Source organism: Bombus vosnesenskii, unplaced genomic scaffold (genome assembly GCF_011952255.1).
Source record: "Bombus vosnesenskii isolate JDL3184/JDL3185 unplaced genomic scaffold, Bvos_JDL3184-5_v1.1 scf7180000013272, whole genome shotgun sequence".
NCBI classification, from domain to species: domain Eukaryota; kingdom Metazoa; phylum Arthropoda; class Insecta; order Hymenoptera; family Apidae; genus Bombus; species Bombus vosnesenskii.
In genome coordinates, this window is record NW_022882930.1 from 1437602 (window position 1) to 1456058 (window position 18457).

Genomic DNA, 18457 nt, shown 5'->3' on the forward strand with positions numbered 1-18457 from the left:
GAACGTCGAAACAAAACGCCCAACTCCTCATCCCTCCTTGCCTCCTCTCAGCCCTTCTTCTCTTTCACTCCGGCTTTAATTAATGCAACTTGGCACATCGCAGTCATATCCGCGTTTGAAGATGCGTTTTCGCGCTTCCTACGAAACTTCCACTTCCACGTGAGATACGTTCCAGTTTACATTTCAGCATACTTTGAAAGTACCGCCATTACCGTTTCCCAGCGTATCCCGCGCGAGGAGAGAAGACCGAAAGGTGCGGAGATTCGTCGACCGTTCCGTTCTTTCTTCGTCCTTTCTCTTTCTCTCTTTTTCTCCACCAACTAACAACCAACTTTTTGCCGATAGAGAAACATTATTTCTTACCGTGAAAACGTTACTTTCTCTGCTGGTCTACGTTTATGGTCTTGTTTCTCCTTTTCCTAGAATATCCACAGGCAACGTTTCGTGCAACGTAATGGATGTAAATGGTCTTTGTTAGGGACGGAACCGATTTTGGTGCAAGTACGTTTCCGCTCGAAACTCTTAGAACAGTTATCGTTACATTGTGGATTTCTACAGAAATGTATATTTTCATGAACATCGATTAAAGAAATAACAGTTAAATAGGCATTCGTTTGACAAATAAACAATTATAACGGTTATTTTACTTTGAATATTTTATATGTCGGAGATGAAAGGACACCGTCGATGATGTGGCCCGTCGGGTATCTCCTGGTTTTTGTGTGTTCTTCCCTGACTCCAATCTGATCCTCTTGCGACACTCAGTTGCTTTATGTCCAATATTGCCACAGCGGTAACGCTTGCCCCGGTAGTCCGATGACCTTCTTCTTTTAACTTCGAGGCCCGTCGGTAAATTTCCTGACGTAGGTGTTGGCGGATCGTCGTCAGGAAGAAGATTCATTTCATCATAGAATTGATCCTCCGTCTTGATATTATTCGCGCGTGTTAATCGTAGAAAACGTTGGTCTCGGGAGCTCAACATATAAAGGGTGAAGGCATTGAGTAATTCGGGCGTCGTTAGATTTCCCAACCTCGTCTGTATCATGGAACGGATGCGACTACCATAAGCTCCTAGGGATTCGTTCTCCAATGGTGGTTCTCTGGATATCTTTATCAGCATCGAGGCTGCTGTCTCTCTTCCACCAAAACGTGATAGAAATCGTTCCTTAAACATTGGCCAGGTAAACTTTCCATCGCGCACTATTTGTAAAAGTCAATGCGCAGCAGAACCCTTTAGAGCGCGATTCAGGGCAGAAAGTAACGCACTATCTTGTATCGGGTGGTCTTTCAAAATCAGATCAATATGTGAGCACCACGCGAATGGGTCGGCGCCCGCGCCTTCAGGATTAAAATGCGGTAACGTTACATCCTTAGATTCCGTACTCGGTCTTTGCTCCCTCGGCTGAGTTAACCGGTCCACGATTCTCATGAGTTGTTCCATGATTTTACATGGGCCTGATTCCACTTCTGATGTCGGAGAAGCGTCAGGAATAGGGTTGTGGGCGTTTGATAAATCTTCATTGGAATTGGCCATCGTTGTGGTATAACAAAGGTACGGTTTGCTAACACGAGTATGGATACTACCGACTCGACAATCAACCGCGGCGGTTGGGCACTCGCGACACTAGTGACGTTGGTCTTAGGTTCGATAACGAATCCGCGGTCAACGGGATGATAGATATACTTGCTCACAAAATCTAACTCAAACGTGTATTACTCGCAGATCGTAAGGCGTTACTCTCTTCGTCGATGAGATCGCAAAAAAGAATGGCTTTTCGTCCCAATGATGCCACAGAGGAAAACTATGATGGGGTGTGTCTAAGGATACGAGATCATCGGATTCGTCGAGTATAGCCCTCGTTCAGAAAGTAAGGGAAATTGACGTTGCTGCCAATTGATCAATTTGTGACAAAGACTGCCTGTCCGTTTGAAGAACCGTAATTAACAAAAACCTAGGTTTTATAGCAGGTCCTCAGGCTAGCTGAACTTGTGCTGTCTAGGTGCATCAACATCTGATACTCATTTTGTCCGAAGGAACCGTTGGAATGTTTTACTGTCAAGTACCTCTACGGGTATTTCTTTTAACGAGGGCCATACTACCACTCCACACCTTTGCTAGACGACGCGCCCGTCCCGTTGACCGCGGCTACGTTCGGCGACTGATGGTCGCCTTGAGCCCAAGTTTATTATCATAAATCGCAAATAAGTACAATTCGGTAGAATGACGGCAAATTGTTTAATCACAGCCGTAACCTTTAATTACAATTTTACGGATTTTCCTGAAGTTCCAGAGGGAAGGTCTCCGGTGTCCTTTTATCTCCGACATATATATTTTAGCACGTGATAGTAAAATTTACCGCGTTTAGAACTTCTCCACACAGAAAGCCTAGTTAGTACCTCTGTTTCTAAAGTGAGAAATTTCATATAGTAACAGCTAAATGGTATGATGGAATATTAATTGGCTTGCTGAGAATCACAGTGATGCGAGTTTGTTTACTAGCAATTTCGTAAAATAGTGTTTTACGCGTTTAACTTCTTCGATATACGTTCATAAGAACGTACATCTATGGTATATTCATAAAAGAGATGATCATATTCCTGTATATTTCTGCATAGTAATGATTTTCATTCAGTCAGGAATTAATGTTAAAATTACGCTTGTAATATAGGCATTATATATTATTTTGCATTAAATAAATGTAGCGTAATTTTGCAATGTGGAATTAGTCGTGGTACCAGGTTTGTATATCTTATAATAATTAATATGTTGGAATATGTTGACTTTTTGTTTAAAGCAAACATACGATTGACGTTCGAATACCATGCCATATTGTAATCTGTTGGAATAAAGCTGCTTGCACTAAATATTTGTTCTATACTAATAGCGTAAACAGTGATACAAAATAATGTCAAATACACGAAATCCTGTTCCTCTATGTGTACTTGCTTTAGATACATCTTTGATTGTTCGTTTCCATTTTTGTTCATTTTTCCACAATTGTTTCGAAGATATCTAAAATAAGACATGTTTCGAGATTCACCGATGTGAATTTTAATAAACAAATACGACGTGAAAATTAAAGAGATGTGAAACTCGTGATATCTAAATTACATATCGCCTTCTCTAAAAATGAAAAGAATTTTCTTTGAAACTATTTTGTACACAAGTATAGTTGCATTAAAAAAATTTTAATAGATAGACAAATAATTGTCTTTTTTTTAGCTATAACAATTATATTTTTTTCCAACATTAAAATACACATTTTTCTGCTTTTAAGTCATTTCTTCTACTAGATTATCCGTTTTAAATGCACCCCGTATAATTAGAGCATGCTGTTAGTGTGTGTCTCCAATAATATCTAACGTATCGGTTGATCAGCTACATTTCATTAATTTTCAGATAGTGAACCATTTAACATAACCATGCCCCATGTTATATAACACGATAAATTCCTCTTATCGTTAGAAAGTTAATAACACGACACGCAAGTTTCTAACTGAAGCTATCTAATTCTGCGAGGCCTAATTTCTCGATATCGTTACAAATGTTGAGAATTGTTTAAATAATTGTGAAATGTTTGTGAAACTTCCCAGCGCGTTTCTAACGCCGTTTTTCTCTCGTTCTAAAACAGAAATACGAGAACGTGACTCGGAGCAGTAAATCTTTCGCATAATTAATTGTAGACTGTACTGCTTGCTTCCTTTCTTAATATGTTAATGTTACGAACCTTAACTATACTTTCTTATGATAAAACTTTTCCTTTTACACTTGACAACACGTGAGAACATTTTATTTTTCTTTAACACTAAAACTACCCATGACACTCGTAACACTCCTAATACGAACCTAAATGTGTATCTAAAATAAATGTATAAAATTTTAACGGACATTTTTGACAAAATTTGAATATTTGTTTGAATTTGTATTTGAATATTTGAATATTTGAATTACTAAAAACACACAAAAGCACTTGTATATTTTTAGCAATTGCAGAGAACAAATATTCAAAATTCAATTTAAGCTCAATTCAAGATCGATTTGGATATAATTAATTGTAATTGATCTTAAATCGAAAGATAAGTAATTTTGTCGTCTCAAAATAATCATCCCTGCATTTAGCGGTAATTTGATGAACGACGTTCTATCTAGATTTAGAAAGAAAATTGATAGTAAAAATGTGACGTTCGTTAGTTCCATTTCAACTTCTCAATTTCATCAGTCTAATAATATATATTTTTCAGTGGCTATTTTGTCGCGTGGCTTTACATTAAAACTTTAACTATGGAAACTACTTTTCATTACTTTTATTTCCCATCTTATTTCCCATAAGATCGTTTATTTCGAACAACTTTCCAAAATCAATATCAAACAGTAACGAAAGCTTCTAAATAAAAATGTAGTTTCTATCCTTTGAATTTTCCTCTAAATTTATATCTTTCAAATATCTTGGCACACCTCTGCTTCTTCTCGGTGTTCCGCAAATATCTGTTTTATTTCGCAATAATTTCTGCACGACCTGTACGCTGTTATAATCGCTAGCAGCCGACGTACAACCACCCGTCGTGCCGTGAGAGTGTTAAAATACACGTTTCGACTGAGTAAGTAGCAGGAGAGAAGGAACGTGTCTTAAATGGTTCCTGACGCGTTCGAACCTCCAACACGTAAGTTAAATACGAAACGCGGGGGCGGCCGTTTTGCTGACGCATCGATCCTCAGGCGGTATTACGCTGGAAATCGCGATAACAGACGAGGGCCTGACATCCTCGCGTGACCGCGACGGTTTGACTTACGAATCAGTGGCTCGTCAGCGCGGCCGACAAGATAGTGACAGCCGATTATGCTTTGCCAAGTTTATAAGCTATCGGCGCTAAGCAACGATGCCATGGAATAAACGGGACGCACGCGCCGCCGCTCCAGGGGCCCCTTGCCAATTTAACGAGCGTCTCGAACTTTCATGAAACCTCTCGTGACACAAAGCGGCCGCTTCACCGCGAAATTCTCTTGCGAGCTGAGCAACCGGTCACAAACGGGGCTGCCTTCTCTCTGTTGCATGGTTGACGAATGACGGACGTTCCATTCGTGAATCATCCGATAACGACGATAACGATTCGAGCAAGGAAAACTCGGTTAGGACGATATACGTTAGAGCTACAACATATGTGGAAGATACAATATGTACATGGGGTGGATTCTAGACGTTAATGCAATAGGAAAATGTCGTTTTACGTTAGTTATCTTAATATAACATAATAACTCTATCTACATTTTCCAAGAAACCTATCGTTCTTTTTTAAATCCTTTTTTCTACGTTTATTTCCAGGCAATATATTCCACTATATTCTCCTCGAAGGTTACTTTGCGCCGTGAAAATCAATTTTCGAAAAAGTATCTACCGGCTCTGCCTATTGATCCAATAAAATATATATATACTTGGTATAAAAGAAAAAAAGAAAAAAAAAATGGAGAGACGACAAGAGAAAAAACACGAAATGAAACGGAATCGGTCAAATAGAAGGCACTTGCATGGTATTCCGCACACACGACTCTGCTCGTGCAACTTTTTTTTTTATTATCCTATTTCGAATCTTGCCAGCGATCGTTTCGCAAACTGCGAACTGCGAACAGACGCCTCGGGCCGAGCACTCTCGTGAAGTTCGCTGGGCGGCCGCAGGGGAATCGGCTTGGATCGTATGTTCGTGATATCCGGATAGATGTCGAGCGACGTGTGTCGTGCGTGTAAACGTAGATAGTACAATGGTTGTACAATACCGAACCACGAAACTTCCACGAGATAATGTTATCGTATACAATCGATTGTCTGATCTGACCATCGACCGCGAATTACGCGCTATTATAATCCACGCTGACTGTTTTCGACGCCACGATCGAACAACGCTGCTGGAACTCGTGGAGAGTGCGGCGCGTACAGCTGAAAGACAGGGATAAATAATTCATTCTCGTCTGGCCTATTCCCACAGCCGTTTAGACGGTAATCGAGAATGATAAATTATCACTGCTGGTCGGTGACAGTGGGCAAGTTTGTTCTACGAGATCCGTTCGTGCGAGGTTAAAACGCGTTGCTACAAAATGCAAAGATAGTTCATCTCTTCCTGAGTCGAAAAAACTACTTTTCGTGTGGAAGATTGAACGATAGATTTATAATAAATAAATAATAGAAATAATATAATAAATAAATATTTAACCGATGATAGCAGTAGATTGGGTTGTAGCTTTTTTAGTAGAAAAGAAATACGTGCGTAAACGTGTATTTGAATATTGTGTACAATTAATTAGGATATATCGATGGAGATGAAACTGAGTCCATGTTACAGAGAACGTTAGTACTTTTAATAAATGATTATTCAATATTTGAGTTGAGTGTTATTTGCGCTCTTTGTAGTGAAAGAGTTAAGGATCGCGTGGGTTTAATTGAAAAATTTCTATCGACGATGTAAATAAAAATTATTAACCTTCCTTTGTGACGTTGCTCCTCTGTGAAAAAATAATCGATAAGCTTTCTACAAGTCGGCTTCCTTCGACCATTCAGTTTGATGCATATACGAATAAAATGATCGCGGGAAAGAATTACAAGACATAAAATCATCGTGACAGTTAGAGAGTACAACATCGTCAATCATATTTTTGACGATAACAATCAACAATTACGATCGTGACTTCTTTCTTTAACGCAACGAACAATAAAATGTTTTAAAAGTGATTAAGAAATTCCATTAACTACCTCGTGACTATTTTCCCAAATAGATCTAGGCAAAGGAACTTTTCCTAATCGATTTGCGCCAAGTGGTGGCGATCTCGAATCATGGCTGAAGGTAATTGCCAAATATATTACGTAGGAAATTTTCATAAATTTCTGATGCCGATATACTCGCCTCAATAAATATTCGGGTTTCACAGGTTTAATTTCGTAACTTGAGGTATATAATTTTAATCGTAAACTTGGTTAATCAAGAGATTAAGTAAACGTGTCGTATAATTTATCGATACGCAGAAACGTTGAAACCACGTATAATCAAATGTCTGCAGTTCGAAAACTTTTAATATTAAAATTATAAAATCCACGAGTTTCTACATAAGAATAAAAAAAAAGGATAAAATCCTGAATATTCCGTATAGAAAGCATCTATTCGAATAATATAGAACCATCGTGAATTCCTCTAATTTTTCGAATGAACCATTTTCACTTCATCTTAACGAGCTATTATCATAAGAAGGAGTAAACGGGAACGGTCTGTCATCCAACACGATCGACTACGCTTTTCCTCCACTTCATATTCATTTCGTTCGACCTCGCTCTCGACAATTGCACCACCCTCCATTGTCATTCTTATCATCTCATTCCCGTAAGACGCTTCTGAAACGCTCTCGATCGCTGCTCTTATATCCAGTAGCCGTAACTGCCCCTGTCTACCTCGAAAGGAGAGTTTTACAGAGAAAAAAAAAATCACCTGTATCTGGTAATTCGACTTGAACGCTTTATCCACCTTCAACGACGACATTCGAGACATCGAGAGTTCATGCTCGTCCTTTCGTTCCCAAGCAGCAGCTCTGTTCTCATGAAACTCGTCTCTTTGAGCTTTGATACGAGAGCAACTTGCGTGACTACGATTCCCTGCCTCTATTTCTTTCTTCAACGAGCGTAGTAGTAACGTGTCGAAGTTGAAATGTGCTTGGAATAATTAATCGATAGATGAGATCGATCAAAATTAATAGAAATTCGTTGTGTCTTTCTAGGCGAATTTTCATTTTTCCCACCTACGTTGGTTATCGTTTTAATTCCACGATTACTCGTAAAATGATGGATCGAAACAGAGAATAATTCTTTTCTGATTTTTATATAACGATTCGATCTTCCACCCATTTCGAGTTAAAAATTACTGACTTTTTTCATATATTATACCACATTTCCCGCAAACCTTCTCAACGATAAAAATTGAATAATCTACATTTGAAAAGATACCATCAGTTATTAATATTCCCCCAAAAAACTTTTCTCCCCTTCTATTTTCCCATTCAAGCTTCCAAAACGTTTGCTCGCACCACGTATATGTATCTATTTCACATAGTAAACAAGCCGATTCAGTGGCAAAAAGTCCGATAGCGCGAAAATGAATCCCCGATAAAAATCTCTCATTTACAGTTACTCTCGCGTTTGTTCCGTGCCCATGACGCCAAAACACACCTAAAAAAACAACACCACCGACAACAAAAAGGACGAAAAAGCGAAAAAAAGGGTTAAGCAAACAAAGAAAAAGAAAGAATCGCGTATCCATCGACGAGGTGAGCGTACACGAATGGATTTTTAATTTGCCCCACTATGCCCGGTTCTCGAGCCAGCTTTTTATCCTTTATCTCGTTATTCGACCGGCTCTTGAAAATTTGCCGGAAACAAGAATGCACTCCGAGAGGTCGACTCGAACAAATCGCATTAGCCGTTGCTCGGCGCGACCTTTTGAAATATTGATGACACGCAGCCCTTTGTGCAATTACCACGAGGCAAACGGCCATGCAAAAAGGAAGACACGAAAGAGAGGGGAAAAAAAATTACGCGAATTTCCACGATATTAACGTTCGCCGGGCAGAGACGTTCGCAAAGCGTTTGTTACGTTCAAGCGGAAACGTCGTCTGGGTTTGCGGTTTCAGGTTCGCCCCGAGTGTTCGTTTTTTCCCTTTCTCGCTGTAAACGTTGAAAATTTCGCACGGGAGAAGAAGGATCGCTGGATTATTGCTAGCGACGTGTCGCACACGCTGCTGCAATTTGACGCCCGACGTGGATGAAATCCTGCCAACGTTTGCGACAGACCTGGCTTTTACCGGCCTGACAAACGAGACCAGCCAGCAGGCCCTTTACACAGGATGTATCAAAATATAAATTCGTTTCGGGTAGCGAAGAAGCTTTTCCCAGCCACGTAAGTTCTGATTTATGTTTGTTTATTTAATCCCGGAGTTGCTGTTTGCTCATAAACGTTGCGTGTTTTGTCACGCAGATGGTTTGAGATTAACTAATTCGCGGAGCATATATAGAGCGACTTGGTAAATGTTTGCGTTAAGCCTGAATTTCTAAAGGCCAGTTCGCTGCCGCTTTCGTCAAGTTGTGCGTTTAGGGTTGCACGAGTTGTGCGTAGACACGCACGTACGAAACAGTTATCCTCTTTGAGTTAAGAATTAATCGCATGATACGCGTGCTTTATCTTCGCTTCAATTGGTTGTAACGTTAGGTTTCATAGAAATCGATCGCTATTTCACGAATCATTAAACTAATTAAACTAGTGTTTCTTCTCATCGTTGACTAAACTGAAGATGAAATGTTTTTCCTTTGCAATGAAAAAATGAGTGTATCATAATACATACTCAAATTTTCTTTCTATGTACCACCAGTCTATTCCATTTTCATTAACCAAAATTATTTCATCATTCTCTCTAACAAAGTACCTACAAGTATAAACATAAATTGTTGGCATTTTATTACGTACATCCTTCCTATGGAATAAAACTTTGTTACGCGTTCGCAGCGAACATCGTATATAATGGCGAGCGCTTATAACCTTTTGTTATTTTTGTTCCAGACTAACTGAAAATTACTTTTTAAGAATCGTTAATTCGTACCAACCTAACCTTTAATGTAACGTTTAAGAAATTCGCTAAATATAGATATGTATTTAAACAAATTTCACATCCCTTAAAAGGTACGAACCATTCTGCTTTACCTTGTTTCTTTGTACTATAATTTAATTATTCTCGTCTTACCTATCATGATCCTAAACAACAAATTAACTTCCAAGATTACAGGCCCGTATCAATTACAATTTCTAGAATATCCTAAGAGTTGCTGGATAGCATCATTAATATCGAGTTCCAAGTACACGTGTTTCCATATACTATGGATATGGATGTACAAACTATGATCGAACATTCGCGGAATCTCGAGCGAGTTTCCTTGAAAAAATATTAATATGAATAAAATTCTGAAGAACAATAGTTCACAGGCGACAGTGGCGTTAATACAAGCCCGCGTCGCAAAGTAGTACCATAAACAACGTCTACGCGGTGGCGTATCATTCAAAGAAATTAGTTCGCCTCACGAGGACATATTCTTGCGACGTTGTACCAGCAGGAGCATAAATACATTATACGCCCTTCTTCTTTCCCAAGCATGTCTACCTTCTTCGCGTTTCTCATCAGCTAATGTCACCTACACGTAGCTTCTCATTATTAATGCAACCGAACAACCGCCGCCAGAGTACCTGTTCCTCTCCCAAACCACGTTTCCATTTTCCCAGGATTTTCGCGGATTTTTCAACCATTTGAATTTGAATCATTTATCGAGAGCTATAAATCACAGCGTAATAAATCGAGACGAATTCGAGTTGTTGAATTCGGTGGTTCGACTATTCTGTTCTTTCTCATTTTCACTCTCATAGGTACATCACTGTAAACGCACCACTGCATTTGTCAGACAAACACAGCCAATTGAAGAAACAACCAACTATTTCTGTCACGTATCACGCAAATCGATCAATACCGATAAATCAATTAAATTTATTTAAGATCGGATCCACCGCGAAACTAAATACATTCCAATCAGGTTTCTCAACGATCTCTCCAAATCCCTAAATCGTATCTATTATATCACGACAGGCCGTAGTATGATTTACTGACCGATTTGTACACAGGGCATAAGTAGAGTGAAATCTCTTTTATTGAAGCGAAATTTTATTTAATTCATTAATAAGCAAAGTGGAGAAAAATGGTGGGTTTCTATCGTATGATTTATTCATTCCCCGACGAGTGGAGTATCGTACGTACAACGTAGTAGCCAGTTAAAACACAACCACGAGATCATAATTATGCGAAACTAAATAAGATGTAAAGAAAACGCATTCATCCGACATTAATTGAAGTCTTCGCGTTAGTAAATCATCGTGAATAAGCTATTTCAAACAAGTTGATTCGCTATGGTATTCGCGCGAGCCACCGTTCGATCTCACAAGAATTTCCACGAAATTCTGACGAACTACTCTTAGACTCGCTCGACTTTCCCTCGTCAAAGAATGACCTTACTCTTTCCCTCGCCTCTCCTCTCGTTTATCGAGGGTCTTTCGCTAGAAAAAACTCTTTTACTTCTTTAATAAAGCATGGTCTCCCTCAGAGCGAGAGAAAGAGAGAGAGAGAGAGAGAGAGAGAAAGAGAGAGAGAGAGAAGTAATCGTTTTTGTCTGTTCGACATCCGCCTTTCGTCGTGCCTCGCGTTACGTTTTTTACTCGACGATTGCCTAGAGACCGCGTATTAGCCTCTAATGAAACGGTCTGATAACGTTTGCGAGACAAATCGATCGGCCGTTCCGGCCTGTTTGCGGTTTACTTTGCATTTTGATCGGTGTGCTGCTACGTTGAAAGCTACGATGAAACGACCGCCACGGTGACGATGTTTTATCGAGGTACGAAGTTCTTTATTGATTCTTCTTCGATTATTTCATTTTTTCTTTCAATATTTACGGTACGTAGTTAGAACTGAAAGAGACGTCGTTGGTTACTGTTCAATCATCGATATATTCATTCCATTGGATACAGGATGAAAGTCGATTGAATCGAAGATAGTTTGAAAACCAAATATGGGAGAATAAATTACGAAATCTTTACGAAGCTAACGATTCTTAATTGTACTATATTTGTAATAATATTTGATTTAGATGTGTTCTTCGATAAAAGAAGAGTCATGGACAACAAAGATGACGTAACTTCTTCTTCTTCTTCTTCACCTATGATCTTCGTTTAATTCTTCAGAGACTAAACTGAACTTTATTAATTTCCACGGAGACGATTGCCTTCTGTATGTCTCAAATGAATTTTTATTGAAATTATTGTTTTGTTGAAAATTTCCAAGAACTTGTTGCAAATTGAGAATACACAGAGCGTCCCATGTAACTCGAGCAAGACATCATTTAATAATCGAGCGTATGACAAGTAATTGAAAAATAATAATTCCCTCGTGTAACGCTGTCGTTAAAAAGAGAGAAAAGAACAATCAATTACCGAATTTCACGTAAATTTCATCGAATTACATCACGATCGACACATATATCATGCTACCCGTATGACATATTATAGTCCCTCTTCAATATCAAATTCGAAGAGAATCAGGATGGATCATGTGCATCGTGCAATCCATTTTTTCACACCGATCCATCTAGCTTGAACCATGACCTGATTTCTCTGTCTCCGTATCGAAGGAATAAAGTATTCGACTGTGTTTTTCAAATAAACAAAAGAAAACATCGCAGCGCGGAGGAAACGAAGAAAAAAGCCGAACAAACCGAAATGTTCAACGATATTAACGATAATTGCTTATTTCCTCTGATTTCTCTCGAAACTATTTATTCTCTTTCATTTTCAGGATAAAAATAATCACACCGAATATAGATAAATAATTCTTAAGAATCTTAAAAAATTGATAATTCGACCAACTTCGAATTCTTACGATACGACAAATTCAGCCACAAAATTCTACAATGCAATTTCAACTCTATAGATTCTACCATTCCATAGCAATTTCGTCATTCAGTTACTTCCTTTACACCAATTGTCTTCCTTAGGAAAATTAAAGCGACTCGCGTTGATTAATTTCACCCTTTGAGGGTAGGGCTCGCGGTCGGTGCACAAATACAGGAGAATACGCGTGTGTAGACTGCACGAAACGTTAATTGCAACCTCGGCTGTTAATGCACGCTGCTGGCCTGCCCTGTTTGTAATTGCGCGTGTAAATATGAATTATTAATTCCGGAGCAAATAAGGCCAGCCGCCGGGCCATGAGCACTTCGAAACTGCTTCCCGATTAATTAGATGTTCCTTCTAGTGTCTATGGACACCAAGGAGGATAATTAATGCGAATTATGTCGTTTATATTGTTTACGAGGGAAATTAGCGATGATAGTCGGAACGTTGTTGGGAAACTGTACAGAAAACTCGTGTACGATAGTTAAAAATGTATTCGGGTAATCGAGTAACTTTTGCTTCATCTAAAGCGATTTTTCATTCCATTCAAGAAGTTACAAATTTTAGTTCTTCCATACATTGTCTCCGATAGTTACTATATTTTTAATATTTTATTTTGTGGAATTTAAATAATTCCATACTGTAGCCTCTACTGTAGCCGAGTCTAATAACAGCGTTAATGAAATTTTAAAGTGTCTCGCGTAACGTAATATAATCATAGAAGGCGTCCGTAAGTTTCCCAATACTTTTGCGAATCTGTGTATCTTCTCCCCTAAAAGCATCATTTTTAATGCAGTAAATTTTTCGAAATATTTGCGATAATATAACAAAAAAGAAAAAAGGGAAAGAAAAAAAAATGCTCATCGAATTGAGATATCTCCATTATTTTTCGGAGTCTGTAAAATTACAAAGCGACATCTTGTGTATTTAAGTGCCAAGCTATAGTATATTTGAAATTTCAACTCCACTATCATTGTCAATTTTTATTCAAATTTTCGAACAAATTGAAATGTTTCTAACTATTTGTATAAACAAGGTTTGACGAACCTATTTAATCTTCCAACTAGCAGTTACTACTATTGTATCGATATAATGAGAAAAATTGAAATTCTGTCAAAAAAAATAGCATCATCGAGACATTGGAACGGAACATTTTGAAACTAAGCTAACGAATGGGATAAAAATATACCAAGTTCGTGGAGAGAAATCTGAGAAGTAAAAGCCAATACGTTAATTAAGTACGGGAAACTTGTCTCGTTCGTGTGACCCTGCCGTTGATCGACTTCAGTAACTGCACGTATAGCTGTGAAAGGAGTCGCCTGATTTTAGACTTCATAGACTTGTCAGTTCGTTGCGACAGAATTCATTGTTCGAGACAGAGGAATTTTTGAAATAATTTATTTAATTCCAATCAAGTAGGTGTAGCTTTTGTTTCGTGGATTTCTCAAAAGTTTCATTTTATTCCATTAATGTAAAAGTTCTTTAATTTTAACGCAACAATATAAAATTAGTATTCGTTGATTCACCTTGCTTCGTATAAAATCGACCGTGAAATCAGAAAATAATGAAACGTAGTATAGTAAATGTGAAGGATACCATTATGATAATAACTCGTATGAGTGAGTACCACAGACCGCGGTTAATTTTGGGACAAATCTATTCTGTGATAGGGTACTTTATTAATTACTGGTTCTCCGAGATCAGAGCCGCCTTTGAATCTAATATCACTGCATTACGAATACCTTGCAGTTCCGGAGTCGCTCTCTCAGCATAGTTTACATAATTTTACATAATTCAACCAAACGATGTATATACATATATATGGGAAGTTTCGCTGCACTCTGTATCAGTATGTTTCAAGAATGTATAGCTGTTATGGTCTGATAAATCCTACATCAATTTAATAAATGTCCCGAGGTTTTAATATTATTCTCATCAACAATTTATTACTTATCATCAGATGAATAATTTATTACTCCGATAGGACGGAGAAATCTTTGTATTACATTTTATTTTACTTTCGTTTGATCGAATTAAACAACTAGAAGGAATAATTATTATTTTCTTTCGTATTATGTATCCTCTGGCCTTAGAAAAATTAAAGATAATATTTTCAGATAGAAGAGGATGGGACAATACCGCGTTTAGCTTACAGAGCAAACAAAAACTTTGATAATTCGCGCGATAACGTACGAATTTTTAAAATTACTCTCCTCTATCTTTCGTAAAGATACAAAATGCGACTTATCGCTTTCCAAAGGATTTTCGGAATAAAAGGATAATTACTTCATAAATTCTTACTATCGATCCTTTATCATTCTGTTACCCAGTCAAAGAGCTAAATTTCCCATAAATACAGAGACATCGACGTTCTAACGACCACCAAATAATCAAATTATCGCGCATTTCAGACAAACAACACAAATTATATGCTTCTAAAAATGACTTACTTCGACCAATTCTGCAATGGCTTGCAAAATACACGACGGCCAAGAATATTTGATTACAACGGACGAATTGCGCGCAATTTGTTGACGCGAGAGGCTGCGGAACAGAAGCAGAATGGGAGAGAAGTTCGGTTGCTTGGAAGTCGCGTCCGCGGGTACAATTCATTCGGCTGCACCGATAATTGCGCCAATTTGTTCGCGGTAAACAGAAGCCGTTAATTCCAGTCGCAGCATAACGCGTGCTCATACGTCACCGGAATAAATTATGCAAACACATCGAGATGCGGGTTGGAGGTGGCCGTACCCCGGTAACGATGAAGGCTGCACGGTTTCAAGAGCTTGCGAACACCGGCCAATTCTGCCGCGCCAATCGAGAACGATCGCAGATACGCGAAGATCGTTCCCGCGTGATCGATTTATGCAACGTTCGTGCCTCGATTTTAGCGTTCTCTAACGATCCTAGAAATTGCCCTGAATCGTAATGCACCTGCAAGGACGAAGGCACAGGAAATTGTCAAAGAAATTCCCTTATCTTCTATTTTAGCTCGCTGCATGTTAAATTTCGTTACTCTTGAAAAAGGAAAACGTTAAACACACGTGGATTCTTCGGAAAAGATATTTTTATCGGTTGATTCTTCATAACGGCAGAGTTTTGTTACTTTGCGGAGGAAGAAGATTATATTATAATCGAAGATCGAAGAAAACAAATTTATTTGTATCGTCTCTGTGGATTAATAATACGAATTGTCGTCTTTACGTCTGAAATCTATTTGGTGAGAAATATACGGCGAAATAAGTGGCGAAAGAAAGGTTTGCGATACGTTTGAGCAAATTAAAATATTCATGTAATTCCTAAATAATCGGATTTCGTTGCACTGAGTAACAAAATTGAAATTTATGCAGACGAACACGGAATAAAGGATGGTATTTAATGTTAAATTGCTATTTTAAGTTCTCATTTATATTATTGAAAAATTAGATTTCTCGATATACATAGCTACATTTATAAATATCGAAAGCTGTAACTGCCTGCGTAATTTCACGGAGTGCTCATTTGTAGTCATTCACGGAAGAACAGTACGCATACGTGATGAATATGTTACGATATTGCTCATGATTACAGTTAAATCACATTTTAACATTGTTTCATTTTACATATAGCATGCCTAAAATAAATTCAAGCACGTTCCATTTTTAACATAAATCTATCAATATCGTTAAAAATAAGGTTTCCGATCCAGAAACGTAATTGAATTTAAATTTCATCTTTAACGCACACAGTACTCGATTGAAAGACCAAGAACAAGTATGCGAGAATATTCTATATTAATAATTTTATCGTATTAGGTTACGATAATTTTAAACTTCATAATACAGGTATCGTAGCCTAAGTATTTATTTATAATTATCTCTTTTTGCTATTGCAGCAATTTTACCAGGAATCTCGCTAGCGTAAAGTTTGATTAGATTTCTTTGGCAGTAATCATCGAAGCATCGTGTTGCTGATATCCGGCTAATCCGGGATTGCCGCGGTGCCTGGAGATTTTTTCCCTTTGCAAACCCGTCAGCCGATGGACATTTATTATTCGACTGTGATTAATTACGCCAGCACACGCCACGACAAGTACAGGTGGCTCCAGTTATGAACTGCAGTTTGTTAAATACTCTTTTTCGAAGCCGACAACCAAGGACAGAAACACCAGACGCATTTTGACGAGATCCGACGAATTTCTCATTTACTTTTTAGCAATTTCTCTCTTCTACATCCATACGATACTGCTACTACGTATTTGTAGTTTCGTCGCATCCAAAGGCTTTACGTTTTACCAGAAATGTCGCACTCTGTTGCATTTTCACCATTTCTCGTCAGGAACGATCGTTGCTAACAACGTTAACACATTATCCACAAATTACGGCTGTTGGCTCGTACATTAATTCGTAGAGTTGATTGTTTCGCTAATAAAATACAATTTATTTGACAGAAGTTGCATAAAAATTCACGACATAGTAATTACAGACATAGACCGCTTTTTTTTTAAAAAGCTTCACGATCTAATTAACAACATTAGGATGTTCCTTCGGCGAACTGACAAAGTTAAACGTAGGTTAACATTGCAACGGGCTAAAACATCAATTACTAAGGACATTCCTCAACAAACAGCAACGATCCTTCTCCCCTCGTGTAACTTTCGAAATACGAAAAAAAAAAACTGCCATCGTCTAACACGTTGAATTTCCGCCAGGTTCTCAAACTTTCTGCGCGCGAAACAAAATCTCTTTCCATTTCGCTGTTTCACGTATCTCGAATTCGGAGTGGAAAGGTTGTAGCGGAAAAATACGCGGCTGACTTTCCTCATGTAGGACGGCAAAGTTACTCGCGGCTCGGTGCAGCAGAAACGGCTCTGCAAAGGGCCAAGTTTTATTCCAAAAATATATCCCAGTTGCAAAGTTAAGAATCAGTTACTACTTAAACGAAGCTACTTGAATTTTTCTGTTGCATTGCACATTTATCGTTTATATCGTAGAAGCGTACGATTTTGCATTTGACCGTATAACATTCTTAAATTTATGTTCTTGCGGACTTGATTAAAGGACAAGTATCCTATACATTTTCACTTTCGAATATTTTATGTATTTTTACGTTTCAGTATCGTACGTATTATTTCGAATTCCTTTCAAATTTTTCATACTACTGTTAACTATATGTTATCCTATGTATGCTACTCTTTCAAATTGGAACACCGTAACGGGAATAACAGAGAATTCTCATTTCTGTTAATTTATTTTCAACATTGTTACAACTAATTGTTTTCTTAACAGAGATCATACGACGCGTTAAAACATATCAGACCCGTAAATAAAGAAACTGTTATTTCTTACATACTGAGAACTTGAATCATCGCCTGACACGTTCAACATACTTGACGAATTAAGATAACAACAAATGCACACAAACGCGTAAAGCGGATATGAAAAACAAACTGATACATAGATAAAACGATTGCGTAATTATTTTAACCAGTATAAAATACCAAATATACAATCAAGTCACGTCGCGCGTCTCGTCAAAAATTCCAAAGAGATTAAAATTTGAAACATTCGATTTAACTGCTAAACGCGTGACCATGTCTGGAAGTCTGTTTCGAGTCGCGCGATTCGCCTGGGAATCGTTTGTTGTCGGGAAGTTTCTCGATCGTTGCTTTAACAAACTCGTCAAAGCGGCAATGACGTCCGATCCGGACGGTGGTTGGCTCGACGGCCGATTACTCGAGCAAGCGGAACGCTGACAGGCCGTGTCGTAGCCAGTTATGGCAGCCGCTTGTTGCGCTAAGTTCTGCAAACGTCAGTGTTGCGAGGACGACCCAGATAACTGGCAGAACGCGATTTCTAGCCGTTTGTTATGCAACGTAATACGGGATAATCGGTCGTCGCTTGTAACTAGGCAGTTGCTTCTTATCATTCACGAAAATGTTCTCCGGAGATAGTTTGCACGAGGCGGA

General features: G+C 38.3%; 1 protein-coding gene across 10 annotated transcripts in view; it reads right to left on the reverse strand.

Annotated features, from left to right (window-relative positions):
- Positions 1-18457, reverse strand: part of LOC117231243 (collagen alpha-1(XVIII) chain) — a 344917-nt gene that overhangs the window by 103746 nt on the left and 222714 nt on the right. The window lies entirely within an intron of this gene.